Source organism: Eptatretus burgeri, chromosome 2 (genome assembly GCF_056783735.1).
Source record: "Eptatretus burgeri isolate ZD-2024b chromosome 2, Ebu_testis_v1, whole genome shotgun sequence".
NCBI lineage: Eukaryota > Metazoa > Chordata > Myxini > Myxiniformes > Myxinidae > Eptatretus > Eptatretus burgeri.
Window position 1 is genome coordinate 75534525 of NC_140962.1, and position 24078 is coordinate 75558602.

Below are 24078 nucleotides of genomic sequence, written 5' to 3' on the forward strand. Positions count from 1 at the left end.
CAGTAGGCCCTGTGCAGTTACGATCTCCAGGAACAAACAAAAACCAACAACTCTGCTCGGGGGTTTTCCCACCTGTTTTTCCCGTCGAGGTTCTCCGCGCTCGGTGTGGAGGAGGGGCGATGCAGGGGTCAAAGGTGAGAAAGGGTGGGGGCCTCTTTTTGGGGGAATAATTCCCTGGCTCTGAGCCAAGACTGGCTCCCCCGGCCCCCGCACGGCACGGGGTGGAGGGAAAGCGAGAGGTCACGCCCCCCTTCGAGAGGCTTCTCCAAGAAGCTCGAAGGGAGGCGGGGCCAAAAACGGCGCTACAAAAGGCGGACAGGACGGACCTTGAGGGTTGTTGGGTTGGTTGGTCAAGAGTTGGTTGGTCGAGGGTTGGTCTTCATGGTCGTCTTCTGGCTCGAGTCGCGAGCTTGTGGTTCCTGCCTTGCTTCGTTGACCCGTGCGCGAGCGCGGAAAACAGCGCCGAACGAACCCCGTCCGTTTCCCCAAAACCCCGTCCGTACACTCGAGCGGACCACACGAGCGACACGCGGCACGAGCTCGCGGAGCACGCCGGAGGGGCTCGGAGTTGCGGTCGCAGAAGGAGGACTCAACGGGATCAGGGAAGTCGCGACTTCAATTTCTTTTGGGGTTTGGTGTAAATATGTGTGTGTGGCGCCAGTCTGGTGAAGTAAAACTGTTAAGTGTTGCCGTGTGCTCGCGTAGTCGGTCGTAGCTCTGCATTGTTGTTGTTTTTCGTATTACACTTGCTTATTGTGCATAATTGTTTAAATTGCTTTATGTGCATTCTGTTTGGCTGTATATGTGTGCTCTCCGTGTGCCGCGGAATAAATGTGCATTATGTTGAACTGTTTTCCCGTTTCGCTTCGTCTTTTCTTTAATTGAATCTCCATCTTGCTTCACGTAACGGGTTTGTCGTGGGCTTAATACGCCCGATAATTAATCGGAACCGTCGAGGCCGACGATAACACCGCTCGGATATCCCGATAGCACGGAACGGATCGCTTAAGCGGCCCGTGTCCGGAGTCGACCTGCGGCGAGGTGCGATCGCCCGGTCTACCATCTGCGTGGGTACTTAGGTAGGTCGAGTTTGGCGAACAACCCTATCACGCGCGGGTGGCCGATTGGCACGATCGTGGTGAGGCCGAAAGGCCCACCCGTGACTGGCTCCCGGCGTTGGTCCAGGAGGGTCACGACGGAATTGTCCGTCCGGTGGGCGACGTGCCGCGATTCGAGTCGCGTGGCCGTTCGCACGCCGATTCGCAACAATATATATATATATATATATATATATATATATATATATATATATATATATATATATATATATATATATATGTATGTATGTTGTTGTTCTTCTTTCGGCTGCTCCCGATAGGGGTTGCCACAGCGGATCATCCGTTATGATCCGCATACTGATTTGGCACAGGTTTTACGCCAGATGCCCTTCCTGACGCAACCCTGGTCGCCTCTAACGACACAGGGAATAAGGATTGGGTTTCGCCATGATTCTGGCCTGCCCTACACCCTCTCATAGCACGGCCCAGCGCAGAGCACCCGTCCTCAAGCGATCCTCCAACCCAAGCCTCCGAGTAGCCGGATTACAGGCGCATGCCACTACGCCCGGTCCATACATATGAAGACCACAAGGGGAAAACCAGAGATGTCACTTTTTATAAATTTCAGGGTTATTGCACCTGCCAATAGTTGGCAACATAAGGTTTCCTCTCACAATATTACTTTAACAAATAACCAGGGGTGTCATAATTTATATGGTGTAAAGTTTAGCCGTGCAATGAAAAAACAAGTGCTGTCAAAGCTGAACAAGTAGAAACCCAGACTTTACTCCTGGTTATCTCCCTTTCATTCATGTTAACTGTTCCACCATAATATTCAGTTGAGAAACTAAAAAATGAAAGGTTGTAAAACTTTCACAGCATAAACTCTGAGCACAATGGCCTATTTGGTTATATCATGGGCTCTGTAGTTGATGCATATCGTGGTTCAAGCCTGGTCAAACCTTTATTGTGACTTTTATGGGACCCACACCGTGGCTTAATGGTTAGCGCGTCTGAATACCCATCCTCATTCGATGTACCCACCGCCCAATCAACCTACTTAGGTATATGAGGGAGTCACATGAGGTGACTTCGGCTATCGTGGGGGTGGTTTATCCTTAGTTTCCTCCCGGTTTTCCATCATATTAAGTAGTACGGAGTAAGAAATGGAGAATCCGTCGTCATATAAGCGAAATACCCTTGAGTATGGCGTTGAACACCAATCTCACAAAAAAACAATGACCGTTTAATGTTGAAAAAAATAATTTGTGATCACCAAAGTCATGTAATGTATGCTAATAACCAACAAGCATGAATTTGCGACACATCCTGGGTTAAAATTGCATGGCAATTATTAAACAAGGGAATAACCAGTGATGTCAGTTTGCAACATTGATTCGTTCTTTGCTCTTAAATTAAATAACACAGAAGCTTGGCAAATGCTACATGCATAATTTGATCGGCCAATGATCACTCTTCCGTCTACTGGAAAAGAAATCTATATGACAGTTATTAAACAGTCCACCAAAGTCTTGAAACTTTTTTTTTCAGTTTCTTCAAAATTGACTTATCCTGACATCTCTGGTTTTCCCCTTGTGGTCTTCATATATGTATGTATATATGTATATGCAGTGTATGTATGTATTCCACCCTTCCCCTGCCTCCTCTCACCCCACCCCCAAGGGACAAATTCATCGATATATAACTTCTGAAAGCATTTTTTTAAAAAATCTGAAAACTCACTCTGTGGGAGTACCTCCTGTGCAGCAGCCCTTCGCAGGGCAGCTCACCGGATGACAGGATTGGGGCAAAGCCTTTGGGACCCCCAATCTTTGATGATAGGAGGGAAACCACGGGGTAACCTTCCCGGGTCAGATTGCGGTAGTGTCGTCCTGAGGTGTCTTTCACCAGACGGCAGTCTCCTTGGGTTAACCTGAGGTGGTTCCTTCAGGTGGGTGCCTGGAATGTCTGTTATCATCTGAGCTCAAATGTTTGGACATCAGTGTTGCAGCACTCTCTGAGGTTCAGAGACCAGATTGCGGTGAGATCATGGCGGGTGGTTACACCAACTGTTGGTCTGGTCGCTCTGATGGTTACCATGCCCAAGGAGTTGCTGTAGCTGTGTCCAATAAGCTGACTCCAATGACAACTGAGGTAACACCTGTCAACGAGCGTATTATGAGACCAAGTATTCGTCACTCCTTTGGTATCATTTCCCTGGTCTCTGTATCTGCTCCGACTGAGGTGAGTGATTTCACCATGAAGGACGGATTCCATGCAATGCTAAAGTTTGTGGTTGATCAGTGCCCCAGGCGAGATACTCTTCTGATCTTGGGGGATTTCAATGCATAGACTGGAACTGATAGGGATGGTTATGAGACATGTGTTGGTCCTCATGGGTCGGTCTGGAACTATGAACTGGAATAGCACTAAGTTCCTTGACTTTGCAAGAAGTCATGGATTTAGGGTGGCTGGTTCATGGTTTCAGTGCCCACAGGCTCATTGCTGGACTTGGTATTCCAACGCTGGCAGTGTGGCAAAGGAAATTGACCATGTGCTCGATGATGGTCGCCAGAGGATGATCCAGAACTGCAGGGTCGACCAGAGTGCTCAGTTCCTAAATATTGAGCACAGGCTTGTTGTAGCAACTCTGAAGTTGCAGCTTAAATCCAGGAGAATGGTACCATTCCAGCCTCGGCTGGATGATGGCAAGCTCAAGGATGAGACTGTAGCTGAGGCATTTGCGAACAGGCTGATTGGAGATTTGGGGGGTCTGGGTGCTTTGGGGGATCCTGAAGAGTTGTGGAGTGCCTTCAAGACCACCGTCCTTGATGTTGCTGGGAGATGTCTTGGAACTTGCCGGAGGGCAAAGAAGAATTTTGTCTCTCAAGGAACACTGGATGCCATTGACCAGAATCACATGGCCAGGCTGAATGGCAGAGCTGAACTGTTCAGGGAGCTGAGACGTAAAACTGTACGTGCACTAAGGGTGGACAAGGAGGCCTATGTGCGAGGAATCTGTGAGGGGGTAGAACATCACCTGTGCTCAATTGATTCTCGTCCTGCTTACAGGGGAATTCCTGCATTGCGTTCACCCAAGCACGTCCCTCGGTGCACTGCAGGTGTACGAAACCTAGGGTTGGCTTCGTGGTTAGGGTGGTGGCTTGGGATCCTAGGGTCCTGAGTTCAAGCTCTGTTAGCTGCTGAATGAACATCAGGGAGTTGACTCAGCCTGCCATCCTTCTGAGGTCGCGAAATGAGCAACAGCTGGTAAATTCTTGTGGAGCAGAGGTGGTGGGCTCCTACCAGAGGAGTCCGAAGTGAAGGCCCGCTGGGCCGGTTACTTTGAGTGGCTGTACCAGGCTGATCCACCAGCTGTCGAGTTGGATGTCAGCGGTGTTACAATCCCGATTGCTGACCCTCCATTCAACTGTGGTCCACCTTCGTTTGTGGAAACACACGCTGTGGTGAACCAGTTGAAATTGGGGTAACGCTCCTAGGATCTATGACATCCATGCTGAACTTCTCAAGAATGGTGGAAATGCTGCACTCGTGTCGTTGCATGCACTTCTGTGTTCTGCCTGGAACACAGGTATCATCCCTACTGATTGGAAGAGGGGCCTTGTTGTCCCTCTCTGGAAAGGGGTGATCACCAAGACTTCAACACCGACCGAGGGGTGACACTGCTCTCAGTGCCGGGCAAGGTCTTTGCTCGGATAATTCTCGATAGGGTTCGCCACCATCTGCTTCAGCACCAGTGTTTAGAGCAGTCAGGCTTTACACCAAAGAGGTCAGCGATTGACCGTATCCTTGCTCTCCAACTATTTTCCAGTTGTTACTGGAGTTCATGAAGGGTGTGTGTTGGCCCCCACACTTTTCAGCACTTGTATGGAATGGATTCTGGGGAGGATGTCGGAGAGATCAAGCTGCGGTGCATCAAGATCTTTGACCTTGATTTCGCAGATGATGCAGTTATCCTTGCAGACTCTCGAGATATCCTTTTGGGGACCCTCGAGGTGCTGAATGAGGAGTCGGAGCCGCTGGGATTACGGATTTCCTGGGTCAAAACTAAGATCGAGACTTTCAATGACATCTTGGATGCTGCTATCCTGTCTGTTCCTGTTTGTGGTGAGGATATTGAGCTCATGGAGAGATTCACTTACCTTGGCAGTGATATTCATGTCTCTGCTGGCAGAGAGCCAGAGGTCGACAATCGTCTGGGTCGGGCTTGGGGAGTCATGGATTCACTGGATTATGGGGTGTTGCGCTGCCGGACCTGTGCGAGAGGATGAAAGTCCGAGTCTTCAGGTCCTTGGTGCTTCCAGTCTTGCTCTATGGATGTGAGACTTGGACTCTGACCAGGGATCTGAGATGGAGACTTAATTCCTTTGGAACCAGGTCTCTTCGGAGAATCCTTGGCTATCGCTGGTCAGACTTTGTGTCCAACGAGCAGTTGCAGAGAGAGACTCAAATGAGATTTGTTTCCTGCTTAGTCCGTAAGCGTCAGCTGCGGCTGTGTGGCTATGCGGCTCGTTTTCCTGACACTGATCCTGCTCATCAGATTTTCTCAGCGAGGGAGTCTCGTGCGTGGAGGAGGCCAATGGGCCGTCCAGGTGCCTCGTGGTTGCAGCAGGTTGATCAGCATATCAAGGAGATGGGGATGGGCCAGACATCTGCCTGGCGGATGGCCAGAGGTCCCTGGAGTACCGGCGGAAAGTGGACGCAGTGACGCACTGCTCCGGCACATGCTCCTATACCTGACCTGACGCTGCCTTCCCTCAACTCACGCTGCCGTCCCTCAACTCACGATGCCTTTCCATTCCCTCCCCTTTCCCTCGTGCTGTCTCCCCCACCCTCGCGCTGCCTACCCCCCTCCCCTCAGGCTGCCTCCCCCTCCCCCCCTCAGGTTTCCTCCCTCTACCCTGACGCTGCCTTCCCCATTGCCTCACCTCATGCTGCTTTCCCATTCCCTCCCCCAACCTCACACTGCCTCCCTGTCCCCTCGTGCTGCCTCCCCTTCCCGTCACACTGCCTCCCCCTCCCCTCATGCTGTGTCCCCTACCCTCATGCTGCGTCCCCCTACCCTCACGCTACGTCCCCCTGCCCTCACGCTGCCTCTCCCCCCTCGTGCTGCCTACCCCCCCTCGTGCTGCCTTCCCCTCCCCTTGCGCTGCCTCCACCTCCCCTCACGCTGCTTTCCCATTCCTTTGCCTTTTCCTCATACTGCCCCCACCCTCACGCTGCCTCCCCCCCCACCCCCATGCATTTCCTCCCTCCCCTTGCGCTGCCTCCTCCTCCCTTCCCCTCATGGTATCCTCCCGCCAAAGACCCTTCTTCACCATACTACTCTGCGGAGGTCGAGGACGGGCTGTCAAAGAATGTGCGAATTGGACACATGAAAGCTTTTTTTTTGAAGCAGTCAGAACTGCTGCTCCGATCAATCCAGTTTTTATAAAGCAATGAATCGCCATATCATGGCAGGATAGCCAAAAGGTACGCATGCTCACTCTAAGCTGTCTCGCCTGGGTTCGAATCCCGACCCAGATATAAACTGTCGTCCCGGTGTTTCACAGGCAGGGCGATTCATCAATGCATGTGTCGTCTCTCGGATCAAAGTCAAACTGCATGTCATATCTGCCGAAATCCCCCCCCCCTCTCCTCTCCCCCTCCGCACTTACCCACCCCTATCCCTCCATCTCCCGCCCACATCCCTCCATCCCCCACCCATATCCATCCTTCTCCCACCCCTATCCATCCTTCTCCCACCCCTATCCATCCTTCTCCCACCCCTGTCCCTCTCTCTCTCTCTCCCTCTCCCACCCCTGTCCCTCTCTCTCTCCCTCTCCCACCCCTGTCCCTCTCTCTCACCCTCTCCCACCCCTGCCCCCCTCTCTCTCCCTCTCCCACCTCTCTCTCTCTCTCTCTCTCTCTCTCTCTCTCTCTCTCTCTCTCTCTCTCTCTCTCTCTCTCTCTCTCTCTCTCTCTCTCTCTCTCTCTCTCTCCTCTCTCCCACACCTGTCTCTGTCTCTGTCTCTGTCTCTGTCTCTGTCTCTCTCTCTCTCTCCCCCCCCCACCACCACCCTTGTCTCTCACTCTCCCTCTCCCTCCCCCACCCCTGTCTCTCTCATCTCTCAGGCCCCCTGGTGGTAGTTCGTTTTTCGGGTGTGGTGTCATTGTGGCCGTGTGCAGCTGCTCTGTGCTGTGGTGAGTTGTCAGTGTGTTTTTGTCACCTTCTCCCTCCATCCTTTTCTATCCCAATGTGTTTTTGACGTTTTTCCTTTCACTTCTCTACACCTTTGTGAGAGAGAGAGAGAGAGCGCGAGAGCGAGATATATATATATATATATATATATATATATATATATATATATATATATATATATATATATATATATATATATATATATATATATATATATTCAGAGCAGGCCTACTCTGGATGCAGCCGACCCACTTTGTAAGCCTGTTTGCTTATAATGAGTTTGTTATTTATTTTAGTTTTGACTTATTTCTGTTTGGTACCTTCATGTTCGAACCGGACAAGAAGGGAGTGATAATATCGCCATCATGGCAAATGCACCCTCTCGTGATGAGGCATGCGAGGGATTAACCAGGAAGCATGCGTTTGTGTGCGTGCCTCCTGTAGGAGTTCCCGTTGAGGATATTATCCTTGCGGTGGGGAACAATCGGTGATGAAACATGTGTGCCGCATTGCATATGAATCAGAAAGTGGTCGTTTTTGTTTATGATGTTTCACTCGTCCATGAGGTCGTGAGTACGGGAATAACCACGGAAAGCGGTCATTTTGTCATGGCGTCGCCGTTGATAACCCCCGCAACGAGAGTAGTAATATCTAATGCTCCGCCTTTCATATCTCATGATAAGATCATGTCTGTGTTATCCCGTTATGGGGAAATGGTTTCCAGAATGTCTGATTCCTCTCGGTTGTCGGAATGAACGTGTAAAACATGTATTGAGTTTCCGAAGGCAGGTTTATATGGTCCTACCAGACCGTGGGGAAGATACGGGACTCAACATCTCATTTAAAGATAATTTTCAAGACATAAATTATCCAATCCACACATCATCCGCTACTTTAACATGTTTCCAGTGCGGAGCATTCGGACATTTAAAACGCTTTTGTCCCAAAGCCTCGTGCACCAGATGTGGCAAAACAGGTCACACTAATGCAGGGTGTAAGGAGGAGATTACTGATCCTCTATTTCTATTAGTTAACGTGCCCAATGAGAAAGAGGTTACCGTAACTCTAACAAGTAACCTTCCTAATGTGGAGGAAACTAGCAGTTCAACTAATAACGACATCACTCTTTGTCATCAAACTGTGGTCATGGATTCAGAACTGAAATTGGCTACGAGTAAACAAAGAGCTCCCGATGACTCATCCGGTACTGTTAAAAAGGTTGTGCTCGATATGGAGACTTTCACCACAAACACGATCCAGGTTTCTGCTGGAATCCGTTCGCAGAATGTTGAACAAACTAATGAAATAGATCCCACGGAAAAGTGCAATGAGTCTCAAATGGTACAAGAGTGTGCATCCATGACTCGCACGGATGAGGTCGATGGCAGAATTAAAACTGTTAATTCATGTGTCCGTGAATGATACACCATCGGTCCAAACACATGAAACCGAGCAAACTGTGGCCCAAGATGATTACACCCATTTTAATAAATGAACGTGTAAATGTGAAGCCACAGGAGTGTGGAAGCAAAGATTTAAATGTTCTTGAGAAAGATGGTGGGCAGTGTGCTGTTTCCCAAACCCAACACTCTGGGGACGCCACCGGATGCTGGATTAACAGCTCTTAAAATAAAAATAGCTGGGAATATTGACCCGAACCCCAGTGGAGCAATGTCTGATTCAACCTAATCAGATGAGGAGATGGGCATGATTGTGTTGTCACAGCCAATAGCAGATGAGCCCCAAATCCCTCCACACCTCGTTCTATCATTTCTTGATGAAACTTATAGGCAACGGAATGTTGTGATCATTGATCACTTTCCCAATCTGGCTCCCGTTATTCAGACTGCAAAACACGTCCGAAGAAACTCCAAAGAACTAAGTCCAACAAAATCACAGTTTCATCGACTAAAGAAAGGAAAACAAAGGCAAAGGCTGAGTATTCTCATCATCAAACAAAAACTACTACCAAATGATGAAAACACTCACTTTCGTAACACTTGATATAAATGGTGGTCATGCTATCCACATCCGCCAGACCAAAGTTAATGATTTATTTAAACGGAAGCAAGTTGATGTGATCCTCTTACAGGAAACTCACATCACTGATAAGGTTGAGCATGACTGGTGCAGCATTTTTAAAGGTAAATGTTTCTTTCGTAACATGTCTTCCCTATCTGCTGGAGTTGGTTCTTTTATTAAAACCAGGACTTGCAGCTGAATCTTGCCTCTTTCAGGAGGTGATAAAGGGATGTTTTGTTTCCCTGGAACTGGTGATTAATAACTTAAAATTTATCACTTTTAATGTATACTAGACGACCCATGAACCCGTTGGGTTCCCATTGTGACAGCGGTTGATAAAAAAAATCATTTCAAAAAAAGAAAAAGAAAAAAGATAGCTCCAGCGAACTATACCGCTGAAGTTGTTTGCATTGATCAAATAATCCCGAAGAGTACTTGACTGAATCGGGAATTGATTTTTTAATAATTATCATGCCAAAACGAAGTTTTTGCAAGATATGTTAGTCAGCTTGTATGTTTTTTTTTTGTTTTTTTTGTTTGTCTGTAATCACGTATCGATCACTCTGCAGAGCACAGTTATCATTGGAAATTTTTGTAACTTCGCATATCAGAGGCCTATAGAGGTCCCTTTCAGCGCATAAAATTTTCAAGGTCAAGGTCAAAGGTCAAGGTCACTTTGTCGCAAATCAGGGGAGTCGACGAAACCCTTATTTTTTGAGTAATTTTGATCGGATAGTCTTCAAACTTCATGGGAATATAGTTCATGGTTTGGCGCTCAGCTGATTAATTTTTGGTGGCGATCGGCCTTGACCTTCATGGTTAGCGCTGGAGGTCGAAAGTTTTTGACCCCATGGTCAAATTTTGAAATCTTAGGTACCATATCGTGTAATACCTCAAATTGAACACCTCGATGAGTGCTTTCTAGATATGTCAAGCTTGAGACATTATGACGTCATTTGGTGACGTTATGAGGCAAACGCATATTTTTAATGGTTACTCTGTAGAACGATTCTCATCGGAATCTCTCGTAGGCAGATATTCCTCAAGGAGTCGCTCCTGGTGGATAGCAGCTCTGTTCACCTCAGTGCGACCTTAAAGAAGTCACACGTGGTCACCTTTTGGCAAGATACGGGGGTGACATTGGTTTTTGTTTTTTTTGTTGCCTGATTTTAACGAAACTTGATACTGCACACCACAGGAGAATGGTGACAAAGGTAGCACTAAAATTTTTGCGCTATCGTGTACCGTTTTGGCTGTATTTTGGGAACATACATACATACATACATACATACATACATACATACATACATACATACATACATAGATACGAGGTCCGTCTAAAAAGTATCGGACTGACTTCACAGAAATTTTATTCCAAAAAATATGTTGAAATCCCAGCTTGTCCCCTTCACAATAGTTTCCCGCCAGTCTCACACTTGTCCATCCTCTTCTTCCACACTTCGATGCACCCCCAGAAGGCTTCTTTTGGAATCCGTCCGACGGAAGCTCCGTCGTCACAGCCCTTTTGATGGCCTCTACATCAGGAAATCGGGTCCCCTTGATCACCCCCTTGAGCTTGGGGAAAAGGAAAAAATCACAAGGGGCCAAGTCTAGTGAATACGGGGGTTGCTCCAGAGTTGGCACGTTCCTCTCCGCCAGAAACTGTCAGATGCTCAGGACACTGTGAGCAGGGCGTTGTCATGGTGGAGCACCCAGGCGTTGTTCTCCCACAGATCCCTGCTCTTGTCCTGGACTGATCTCATGAGGCACCGGAGGATCTCCTTGTACACGTATTGATTCACTGTTTGACCCTGTGTTCAAAACTCGAAGTGAACGATGCCTTTGATGTCAAAAAATGTGATGAGCATCACCTTGACCTTTGACTTCGACATCCTTGCTTTCTTTGGTCTTGGTGATGGCGGACTGTTCCACCGACGACTCTGCCATTTGGTCTCGGGATGTATTCGAATATCCATGATTCATCGCCAGTAATGACCCTCCCGAGCAGGTCTGGATCGTCCTCGAGGCGCTCAATAATGTCTTGACAGACAGTGACTCTTTGCTGTTTCTGGTCCTCGGACAACAGCTTGGGGACTGTCTTTGTGCACACCTTGCGCATTTCGAGATTTTCAGTGATGATGCTCCAAACAGTGTCCTTGTTGATGGAAAGTTCCTCAGCAATCATCCACACCGTGAGTCGACGATCTGCACGCACCATCTGCTTCACACGCTCGATGTTGTCCACCGTTCTGCTCGTTGAAGGTTTTCCAGACCATGGATCGTCTTCAACCTCCTCCCGTCCCTCTTTGAACCTCTTGTGCCATTCAAATGCACATGTATGTGACATCGTTTCTTCCCCGTAGACTTGCTGCAGAATTGCGAAGGAGTCGGAAGGTGTTTTGCCAAGCTTGGCAAGAAACTTCAGATTGGCTCTCTGCTCACGACTCATAGCGCGACGACTCAGACTAGACAATGTGTAAATCATGACCTGTAACAAATCACACAATGAGCGCAGTCAACCATCACCAATCATATATATTGCTGGAATGTTGCGAAAGACTGTGACACAACCCGTTAATTCAAGTTGTGTAAGTGGAGCACACAGCAGGCTCAGTCCCATTACTTTTTAGACAGACCTCGTACGTACATACATGCATACATACATACATACATACATACACATACATACAAGATGAGAGTTTTAGTAACACATAGATGCACAAAGCGAGATATCTGACTGAAAAACTTTCCTTTCGGTAGTGATAAACAATTTTAAATTGTTTGATATCAATCAGTGTATATGCATAGGGGTGATTTTAATTGTACTTTTGAGCCCAAATTGTACAGAAACTCACTGAAACTACATCCCGAAGCCCATGGTGATTTCTCCTATTTTCTTTCCATCACCGGTTTCCTTGATGTATGGCGCTTGATGCACCCAAATGACCAACAGTACACATGGTGTCGATGCTCCAATGGTCATGTGTCCTTCATGAGGTTTGACCGCTGGTACATCACTCCATGCTTAAAAAATATTGTGGCCTCATCAAATATTTTCCCCTACATCTTCTCTGACCACCACATGGCCACTGTGGGTCTCTCCTGTCCCCAATTCCATCGTAGAAGTGCTTATTGGAAATTTAATATGTCTTCTTGATGATGCCACTTTTACAGAAGCTTTTTCGCAATCTCTGGTTAGCGCTAGCAGAAACAAAGCCTTATTTCCAATCCACTAATGTCTGGTGGGACAATCTAAAAACGCGTATACGGCTGTTTTGTCAACAGTTTAATTCATATAAGACTCATACAAATCAAAATCTTCCGGTTCCGGGTTTGGAGCGACGAGAGGTCTCCTTAGGGGCTCTCTGCTGACGGTATCAAAGTAAAGTTTCTGGTCGTTATTTGTCCCATTTTAACTGTTTAATTTTCCCACCTACATGTTACTGTGTGTTCCTAGTTCGGTTTTGTTTCAAAAATCGTGCTATTTTGTGAGTTTTTTGTCGACGTTCTTACTGGGTGTTTGAGGCCAAGGCCTTGGCCTAGGCTTGAGGCCTACCAGTTCCCCTCGGTGTTCGATTGTTTTTTTTGTTTTTGTTTTGTTTTTTCTTCCCATTACCTTCAATTTTCATCCTCCCACTTTCCTAACGTCCCCCATTCTCCCAACTAATCTCTATTTCTTATTTCAATAAATAAATAAATAAATACCCAACAACAACAACAACAACATGCTAACCTTCTACAGATTCTGCTTCTTCTTCTTCCTCTTATCTTCCTCCTCATCTTCTTCCTCAATTTTTTTCTACAACACTTCCATGACCTAATCTATTGAAAACTCTCTCAAACATTAATATTAACAACAAAAACGATCTTATAATGCTTCATCTTCCTCTCTCACACATGTAATACTCTTTACTGTTTCATAATGCACAAAACTACTCTTCTGCTATTTTAACAGACTGCTCTCATTTTGACCTCTCCTTCATTCCTTGCCTAAAAAATCCGAATATTACAGCGCTTCTTCTCTCCATTCTCTGAATTCGCCTTCATTGCATCCATCAAGAATTGTGTTAAATCGCAACTCTGACCTAAAACTTTTAAAAACCACAGTTTGCTATGGATGTTCGCTTTCCATCAACCATTCTTTTTTCCAACTTCAGTGCCAACTCACCCCCCTCACCCCTCACTCTCACTCTCAAAGCAACCATTCCACTCTTCTCCCTCCAAGCCTCCCTCTCACCTCTCTCAAAAATTCCCCCTCACCTTTCTCCCACCTTTCATCCCCCTCACTCATCCTTCTCAAAGTTGCCCCCCCTCTCATCCACCAAGCTGCCTCCCTCCACTGCCCTCTCACCTCCATCTCTTCACTCCACCTCCTCAAATCCTCAACTGCCTTCTTCCTCGTCTCTTGTCCCCCCGCTCCCCCAGCACCACAGAGCCTTTTCTCCTCCTCATTCGGCCCCCTCCCCTAGCTCTTCTGCAATCGCCCACACTCTTTCAACAACCCTCCTTACCTCCCCCCTCGTCCCTTGTCCTACCCTCCCCCCCCCCCCACCCCCTGCACCCAAAGCCTCCTCCCCTACCTCTTCATTAAAAGTGTGGACCTCAAATATCTGGGGCCTTTGCTCAAACCTTTCAGATCTTTCGATACAGGCTGCCACTGACAAACCAGACATAATCTGCCTAACAGAAACTTTACTCTCCCAAGACGTGTCTGACTCCCAAGTATCTCTCCCCGGTTACTGCCTCCTCCGGTATGACAGACCTGAGCCTCGTCCTGGTGGAGGTGTTGCTCTCTTCATCAAAGACTCTATTCCTCACTCTCCACGCACTGCTCTCACTCCCCCCACACCCCCAGGAATACCTCTGGCTACGGCTTCCCCTCCACTCCCACCTCATGTTTATATGTGAACTGTACCGTCCACCGAACAGTGATGACTCCATCTACACCTCACTATCCGAAAACATGGACCATCTTCTATCTTCTCATCCAAACTCTCTCTTCCTCTAATGTGGTGACTTCAATTGTCATCACGCCAGTTGGCGAGGTGTGGGTATCTCTCTCACCTGTCATGACATCTCAGCAAATGCTTTCTGCGACTCATTGGGACTGCTGACTCAATCGGTCAACTTCCCGACCCGGATCTCAACTAATGGTACTCCATCTCTTCTGGATCTGATTTTGACAAATTTCCCTGACAATATCTGCCGCTCTTCTTCCGCTCCAATCGGTTCTTCTGACCACGTCCTTGTCAAAGTGGACATCTCTCTGGCTGTTATCAGAGAACCACCTCACCGCCGTCGAGTCTGGCATTTCACTGAAGCCGACTGGCAGGGTCTCCTAGCAGCCATCAAACTTACAGACTGGTCTCCTCTCACTACTTTCTCAAACATCAACTCAAACATCCCCCCCACCCCCTGCACCCAAAGCCTCCTCCCCTACCTCTTCATTAAAAGTGTGGACCTCAAATATCTGGGGCCTTTGCTCAAACCTTTCAGATCTTTCGATACAGGCTGCCACTGACAAAACAGACATAATCTGCCTAACAGAAACTTTACTCTCATCCTGGGAATTCTTTCAAAGAAACTTGCTCTCCCTCATGCACAGATTTATCCCCTCTCGTGTTCAGTTGTCCTCCCCTTCCTCCCGCCCTTGGTTTACTGAAGCTTGTGGCGAGGCAGTTGTTCTGAAACAACTTGCCTTTGCCTCATGGAAAGCAAACCCAACTGAGGGCAATCTCAGTTCCTTCCACAAAGCTTGGAACAAGTGTGTATCCACCCTCAGGAGAGCCAGAAAACAACATCTTTCTCATCTCAAGTCTCAACTCTCAAACCTCTCTCCCTCCTCAAAATCCTGGTGGCGTTTAATCAAATCTGTTTCTGGTGTATGTTCCCCCTCCATCCCCTCCCTTACCTCAAATGGCCGCACTGCCGATACCGCACGTGATAAAGCTGAATGTCTAAACTCGGTGTTTGCAGCTAAATCTTGTGTCCTAAACCCATCACTTTCTCTACCCACCTTACCCAGTCGCACCCAACTGTCCCTGGACTCTGTGTCCTTTTCTCCTAACAAGGTGGAGAGCTTGCTTTCAAACCTCGACTCAGATTCTGCAACCGGACCAGACGGCATCAGCCCACGTGTCCTCAAAGCCTGCTCTTCTGCTCTTGCTCACCCTCTCTCTGTTCTATTCACCCTCTCATTTGCTCAAGGTCATCTGCTTGGAAATCTGCTAACATCACTGCCCTGCATAAAAAAAGGTGCAAAAACAGATCCCTGTAACTGCAGACCAATCAGCCTTCTCCCAATCATCAGCAAGGTTATGGAATCCATCATCGCTTCAGACATGAAATCCTTCCTCTTCTCCAATGGCTTGCTTTCCGATCATCAATTTGGTTTCAGACCAGGTCACTCTACCGTGGATATGCAGCTTCTGCTCTCCCATCAATGGATGGAGGTCCTCAATGCCAGACAGGAAATCCGAGCCGTATCCCTGGACATATCACGTGCTTTTGACACAGTCTGGCACCCTGCCCTGCTCACCAAACTGTCTTTCCATGGTATCGACGGCCATCTCCACTCATGGCTCGCAGACTTCCTCTCCTGTCGCAGTCAACGTGTGGCCCTAAATGGAGTTCTTTCATCCCCTCTTCCTGTGCAGGCTGGAGTTCCTCAAGGTAGCGTTCTGGGCCCTGTTCTTTTTCTGGTTTTCATCAATGATCTCGCCGACCCTCTGGAAAATCCTCTATATCTCTTTGCCGATGACTCCACCCTCTGCCGTACCATCTGTCATCCCTCATACCGGCAAGCAGCAGCTTCTTCGCTCACTGCAGATCTGGATAAAAATCACAAAGTGGTCCAACATGTGGAAATGTCTTTCAATCCTGACAAATCTCACACTCTCACTATGTCTCTTCGAAAGGACCATTTAGAAACCCCCCCCATCCACTTTCTCAACAAACCTCTGGAAGAAGTCTTTTCTTTCAAACTTCTGGGTCTCACTATCTGCCATGACCTTTCCTGGGAAAGTCACATTTCCAACCTCGCCTCAAAAGCCAGTTGCCGACTGGGAATCCTCCGTCGTGCAAAGTCCTTCCTCGGCCTTCTTGAGCTCCTGACCACTTACAAAGCTTTTGTCCGTAGCCTGATGGAGTACTGCTCTTCCCTGTGGGCTGGTGCTCCTGCCTCCCAACTTTCTCAGCTTCACGCTGTCGAAACCAGGGCATTTAGGATCATCGGCATCTCCCGCAATGAAGCTGAGTCTTTGGGCCTCTCACTCAATCACCGCAGGTTGGTCGGTGGTCTTTCTGTCTTCTACCGACTCCTCTCCAGCCTTGCCCCCCCTGCTCTCTGCGATTTGTCCCCACCATATTTCCACAGGGCGCTCAAGGTCCGCCAACAACCCCCTTCTGGTAAAACTACCAAAATCACGAATCACCTTCACTCTTTCATTCCTCTTTTTCCTGCCTTTGGAATAACTCCCTCACTCTATTCTTTCCCATTCTTCCCTCCAGGCTTTCAAAACAGCTGTTCACCATCACCTCTCATCACCCCCCATCCAAATCCTCGATCTTTTCTACCCCCGATAATCCACCCAAGCCCACTTCCTTCAATTCCCCTGCTTTCCTTCCTGAAAGTCCCTGTAATGTCCATCTTCTCTTCCCCATGTTCCCCGTCCTATCCACATCCCTATCCCTTCCACAGATCACCTAATGTGTCTGTTCCCCACTATTTTGTCCCTTCCACTCCCGCCCCTCTTGTCTCATGCCCCCTTGTTGTGCGTTGTGTGTTAGCTCTCATACGAGCCTCGACAAGGTATACAAATTTTTTTTTTTATCACATTAGCCCAGTTAGAAACCGATATTCTAAAACTGGAGAACAAACTCGCAAAACAAGAAAATGAGACAAATTTATAAATTACTCCTCGAAAAAAGGACTTAGCTTTGGTAACTATTTCAGGAAAAGGCTGCAGGATCATTAGTTCGCCTTAGAATCCATAATCTAAAAGTATCGGATAGCCCAAGTAAATCCTTTTTCCACCTTGAAGCTGAAACCAAGCCATCTCAGCTTATTATCTTGCCAAAACGAAGCTTTTGCAAGATATGTTAGTCAGCTTGTATGTTTTTTTTTATTATCTTGCCAAAACGAAGTTTTTGCAAGACATGTTAGTCAGCTTGTATGTTTTTTTTTTTTGTCTGCAATCACGTATAAAAAATTCTGCAGAGCACAGTTATCATTGGAAATTTTTGTAACTTTGCATATCAGAGGCCTATAGAGGTCCCTTTCAGCGCACAAAATTTTGAAGGTCAAGGTCAAAGGTCAAGATCACTTTGTCGCAAATCAGGGGAGTCGACGAAACCCTTATTTTTTGAGTAATTTTGATCGGATCGTCTTCAAACTTCATGGGAATATAGTTCATGGTCTGGCGCTCAGCTGATTAATTTTTGGTGTCGATTGGCCTTGACCTTCATATGTTTTTTTTGGTTTGTTTGTTTTTCTTTTGTCTGTAATCATGTATAAAAAATTCTGCAGAGCACAGTTATCATTGGAAATTTTTGTAACTTTGCATATCAGAGGCCTATAGAGGTCCCTTTCAGCGCATAGAATTTTGAAGGTCAAGGTCAAAGGTCAAGGTCACTTTGTTGCAAATTAGGGGAGTCGAGGAAACCCTTATTTTTTGAGTAATTTTGATCGGATCGTCTTCATGGGAATATAGTTCATGGTCTGGTGCTCAGCTGATTAATTTTTGGTGGCGATTGGCCTTGACCTTCATATGTTTTTTTTTTTTTGTCTATAATCACATATAAATCACTCTGCAGAGCACAGTTATCATTGGAAATTTCGTAACTTCGCATATCAGAGGCCTATAGAGGTCCCTTTCAGCGCACAAAATTTTGAAGGTCAAGGTCAAAGGTCAAGATCACTTTGTCGCAAATCAGGGGAGTCGACGAAACCCTTATTTTTTGAGTAATTTTGATCGGATCGTCTTCAAACTTCATGGGAATATAGTTCATGGTCTGGCGCTCAGCTGATTAATTTTTGGTGTCGATTGGCCTTGACCTTCATATGTTTTTTTTGGTTTGTTTGTTTTTCTTTTGTCTGTAATCATGTATAAAAAATTCTGCAGAGCACAGTTATCATTGGAAATTTTTGTAACTTTGCATATCAGAGGCCTATAGAGGTCCCTTTCAGCGCATAGAATTTTGAAGGTCAAGGTCAAAGGTCAAGGTCACTGTCGCAAATTAGGGGAGTCGAGGAAACCCTTATTTTTTGAGTAATTTTGATCGGATCGTCTTCATGGGAATATAGTTCATGGTCTGGTGCTTAGCTGATTAATTTTTGGTGGCGATTGGCCTTGACCTTCATATGTTTTTTTTTTTTTGTCTATAATCACATATAAATCACTCTGCAGAGCACAGTTATCATTGGAAATTTTGTAACTTCGCATATCAGAGGCCTATAGAGGTCCCTTTCAGCGCACAAAATTTTGAAGGTCAAGGTCAAAGGTCAAGTTCACTTTGTCGCAAATCAGGGGAGTCGACAAAACCCTTATTTTTTGAGTAATTTTAATCGGATCGTCTCCAAACTTTATGGGAATGTACTATATGGTCTGGCGCTCAGCCGATTAGTTTTTGGTGGCGATTGGCCTTGACCTTGATGGTTAACACCTAAGGTCAAATTTTCAAGTTTTAGGAACCATATCGTGTCGTACCTCAAATTGAACACCTCGATGAGTGCTTTCTGGATATGTCAAGCTTGAGACATTATGACGTCATTTGGTGACGTTATGAGGAAAATGCATATTTTTCATGGTTACTCTGTAGAATGATTCTCATCGGAATCTCTCGTAGGCAGATATTCCTCAAGGAGTCGCTCCTTGTGGATAGCAGCTCTGTTCACCTCAGTGTGACCTTAAAGAAGTCACACGTGGTCACCTTTTGGCAAGATACGGGTTTTTTTTTTTATCAGTTTTTGACCCTAGTGAAAATGTAATCACAAATTGATGAGGTAAAAAAACTACCATTAGAAAGTTCTATTCAGAACTATTTTCAAAAAAAGATGTTTATGAGGATAAGATAAACCTCTTTCCATCCCATCTCCCATCCTTGACTGAGACTCAGCATCTGGAGCTGGAGGTGCCGTTAACCCTCGCAGAACTAGAACGAGCACTGGGTGAAATGAACTCTGGAAAGGCACCCGGAATTGATGGCATACCTGCAGAATTTTATCTGGAATTTTGGGACCTTATAGGTCCGGAACTCTTGAACATAATCCATGAATCTTTGCGATCCGGGGTAATGCCATTAAGTATCCGGAGAGCAGTGGTGAGTCTCCTCCCAAAGTCGGGTGATCTACGAAAGATGGAAAACTGGCGACCGGTCTCATTGCTGTGTACGGACTTCAAACTCTTTTCAAAAGCGATGGCAAATCGTCTGAAGAAAGTCATTGGCAATCTTGTCCTACCCGATAAGGCTTTCTGCATCTCCAGTCGTTCCATTAATGACAATATTTTCTTGGTTCGGGATCTAACATGTGCTTGCTTTGATCGAAATGATTTTTGGATATTCTTTTAGACTTGGAAAAAGCTTTCGATAGTATTGATCATGCTTTCTTGTGGCGGATCCTCAAAGCACATGGATTTGGGGTAAATTTCAAAGCTTTCATTGCTTTATTGTACACTGACATATTTAATATAATGAAGGTTAACAATGAATTGATTTCCCCAATACAGGTTCAGAGTGGGGTGCGGCAGGGTTGCCCAGTTTCAGGCTTGCTCTTTGCGTTGGCAATAGAACCACTACCTTATACACTCAGGGAAAATATCTCTGGTCTAACTTGCTTTCCAAGGAGTCCTTTGTTGAAGATATCTGCTTATGCTGATGATGTCTGCATCATCATCAGGAACAACCAAGACATTGCTGCACTCACAGATTCCCTGAGAACCTTTTTCCTGGCTTCTACCCTAAAAAGTTAATTGGAAGAAAAGTAAGGCACTGTGGGTGCCACACCTTAAAAATTGCCTTCCCGTCATGACACCTCCACCGCTACTTCCAGAAAACCTGGAATGGAAGACAGAAGGTGTGGCATATCTTGGTGTTTTCCTGGGTTCCACACAATTCATGAAAAAGAACTGGGAAGACACGGGTGAAGAAATAAGGAAGAAATTGAACAGGTGGAGAAGAGCCCTACCACATCTACCTTTTAAAGGCCATGTCTTGGTGGCCAATAACTTGGTTGCTGCAGCTCTGTGGCATAAATTTATTTGCCTGCAACCACCAGAAGTACTGCTGGTCACGATCCAGGCAAAATTGGTGGACTTTTTTTGGGGAGGCCATCACTGGCTGTGGCCAAATATAATATGCCATACTTCGTCCAATGGAGGTCAAAACCTAGTTCATGTGAATTCCCGCATCATGGCTTTTCGCTTGTCTTCCGTTAAACGCTCCTATATGCTGAACACCTGCCAAACCGTCCCTTGGCCTGTCACATTTTGCAACAGGCGGGCAGTTTTGGCTATGGTCTCGAAATATTCCTGACACACTTCAAGGATGTGGATACATCACTTTTTCCCTTATTTTATCAGAGCTTTCTCAATGCCTGGAAAGGACTCTCTGTGAGTCGCAAAGCAGACGCATGCTCCCCAGGGATGTATGAAGTTGAGCCACTATTTTTTAATCCTCTCTTTCCTGATATATTCAGGAGTCGTGAATTGTGCCAGCGGTTCAATGACGCGGGCATAAACAAAGTTTGGCACCTACGGCCAAACTCTGGTGTAGGGTGGAAGACTGTGGAGGAAATTTCAACTTCAACAGGGATTCGATCCAAGAGGACACTTGGACTAATCATGAGGAAGGTTGTACAAAAAAAGTCATCAGTTACGACTGTTATAGACTCAGAGCACTCGTGTTCATCCTGAAGAACCCCATTTCCCAAAGCTACTCTTTGACTGTTCTCCCAGAGATCTCCCCCCTGTTAGCACAGGGACAAATGAACTTCATACTGCCACCAGAAAGAACCTGTACAAGTCATGCTTGAAGATAATTCTCGGCGTGTCACCACGAAATGGAGTGTCACGTTGGAAGAGGCTCCTTCCTGCCGGTCTTCCCTCTGAACCTGTATGGGAATCAATGTATTGTAAACCAATCGCCAAAAGAACGGGAGATCTCATGTGGCGCCTTGCCCACTGGATTATCCCATGTAACACATATGTCAGGAACTTTGCCCCAATATCTGCATGCTGCCCATTTTGTTCTGCAAACGTGGACTTATTGCATTTTTTTATTGACTGTGAAAGACATTACATTATTTTATTGGTTAAATTTTGTTTCTCTCAAAATGAATTTCACGTTTAATTTTCATTCATTTATTTTTGGGTTCAAAAAAGAATGCCAACATGCCAAAAAGTATGAACTGCTATGTTTTTTTGTTGGTACAGCAAAGCTTGCTACATATCTATCGAGAAAGGAGAAGAAAAATGGTAAACCACTTCAACAATGCAATGTAAAGTCTTTTTTTAGTGCACTTGTTTCCGCAAGGTTAAAACTTTTAAAATTTTCCAAAACCATGGATATTGATGATTTTGTGGAAAAATGGTGCTTGGAGGGTGTTTGCGAGGTTCATGAAATGATTTGGTATTATTTATTTGAGATCATTCCTATAATGATGCAACCTGTTTCTGATTTTGTAGTTATTGCTATTTATTTTTCTGCTTTACTTTTCTTAGATTTCAAATGAACATTTGCTTGATATTTTTTCTGTTTTTTTTTCTCTCACTTTAATCCTTTTTCTCTTTTTCGTTTTCTTGGTGTTTTCTAACTTGTAATTTGTACATGCATATATTTTTTACTTTTGTAATAAAAGGACTTCAAAAGTCAAAAGTCTCTCTGTCTGTCTATCTGTCTCTCTGTCTCTCTTCCCCCACCCCTGTCCCCCTCTCTCTCTCTGCCACCCATGTCCCTCTCTCACCTCAATATACCCATCAGCAAAGCGAGAGGTTGTATTTGCTAGTGTTTACTGAACTGTGATTCTATGTGTATGTACAAAAATTTGGATTATTGCTCAACTTCTTTGCAGTGGATAGTGCCAATTTGAATGGATGTGTTCCAGGGATTATAAGAAATGGCAAAAAAGTGGTTTCCCCTGGATCAGCATATCTTCCAAAGTGGACCTGAAATTTGTGTCATGCTACCAAATTATGGAAATACTACTGTTAAGAATAAAATAACAATTTCAACATAATATATGGGCTCCCATGAGCATTTTGTCTCCAATATCACAGTTAGTGGGCTGACAGGATGGCCCAAAGGTATGCACATTTGCCTCAAAGTTGTCTTGCCTGGGTTTGAATCCCAACCAGCTATAAACTGCCACTCTGGTGTTTCACAGGCAGGGTGTTTGTTTCATCAATGTGCCTGCTGTCCCTCAGATGGATGTTGAACTGGTGGCCCATCTGCCGGCAATTGTTGATGGATATTAAAGACCCCATGGTGTCCTCTGTGAAGAGTAGGCGAGCTATCGCTATCACCCTGGCCAAATTACAAATTCCCTCACTACTGCTGGGAAGGCAACGGCAAACCACCGAGCATAACCCTTAATGCCAAGAAACTGCCTCAGCAGTCCTGAACCTGCCTTTGGGCAGAACACCAGAATACGAATAAGAATAATAGTTAGTGAAGGAAAACCAGACAATTTGCAAGCACATTGACCTTTTGTTAAAAATGTCAGCTTCCCTCCGACGAAATTAACCTCAATCAATATTCTATTGATTTTATCCATTGTTCTACCTCTCCGTCAACGCAAATCGACACTCGTCTTCACGGGCAAGACTAGTACTTAATCTCCTGTCTATTAACACAGTTTGACCTTTTTTATTCAGATTCCATGCACTTTCAGTCTACAATAATAGGATTTGCTGAAATACTAAGAGTTATAAGGTATAATTAGGTTAAAGGACAGGAAGGAAGGTTTGGTTTCGGACTCCATCATAGGTATCGCCTGTCTCAATCAATCACCATTCTCCATAATGGCTTGAAATCTTTCTCTGTTTAGTTCCCAGGCATAATTTTTTTTTTCCGGATCAACAAAACTTTTTTATTGCCTTTGTGTGTCCAATGTTATCTTGAGTTTCTGTATTTGTTTTTTGCAGAGAGTGAACCCCCTATGTAAATTGAGGTAGTACAAGCAAATTGAAGAGGGTTTTAATTGTCATTTAGCCAAATGACATTCTGTATAACTGAATAAATGAATTATATATATTTACACATATATACATCCACATATATCGTAGCGGCAATAACTCCATCTCTTGAACAAAAAAATAAAAGGCTCTATTAAAAACTGTGGATTTGAAATGGTGCAAGTGGTCAACAGAAGACCCTGTTAAAATGTATGTGCACAAATAAGGAGGTATTCCAAATGGAAGAAGTCAATTGTATTTTCCATTTTGTGGGGAGTATATTTTGTTAAAATCCTTATCCTATTGATCAATCAATTTTAGAATTTCTTTCTTTGCATTTGGAGTGCGAGTGAATTGTGTTACACGGATAGAGGTAAATGCCTCAATTACTAGCATTTACATTTCTCAACGTGTTGCTCAAAAAAAACTATGGGATCAACAGTGTTCATTGATAGTTATGTCATAAGTGGTCTTTTCTTAAGACAAATGACAAACTAACCATGTGGTTGGACAAGATGTTCTTCAACTTCAGCTTGTGAATCCAATTTGATTTGTGGGCATGTGGTACAGTATATAATTTTTGATTATCTTGATGGTAATAACCAAATATCATTCCCACTTTTGT

The 24078-nt window shown here is 45.5% G+C and overlaps 1 protein-coding gene across 3 annotated transcripts in view; it reads right to left on the bottom strand.

Moving 5' to 3' along the window:
- LOC147032358 (uncharacterized) overlaps positions 1 to 24078 on the bottom strand; it is a 76488-nt gene that overhangs the window by 25719 nt on the left and 26691 nt on the right. The gene's annotated exons all lie outside the window — the stretch shown is intronic.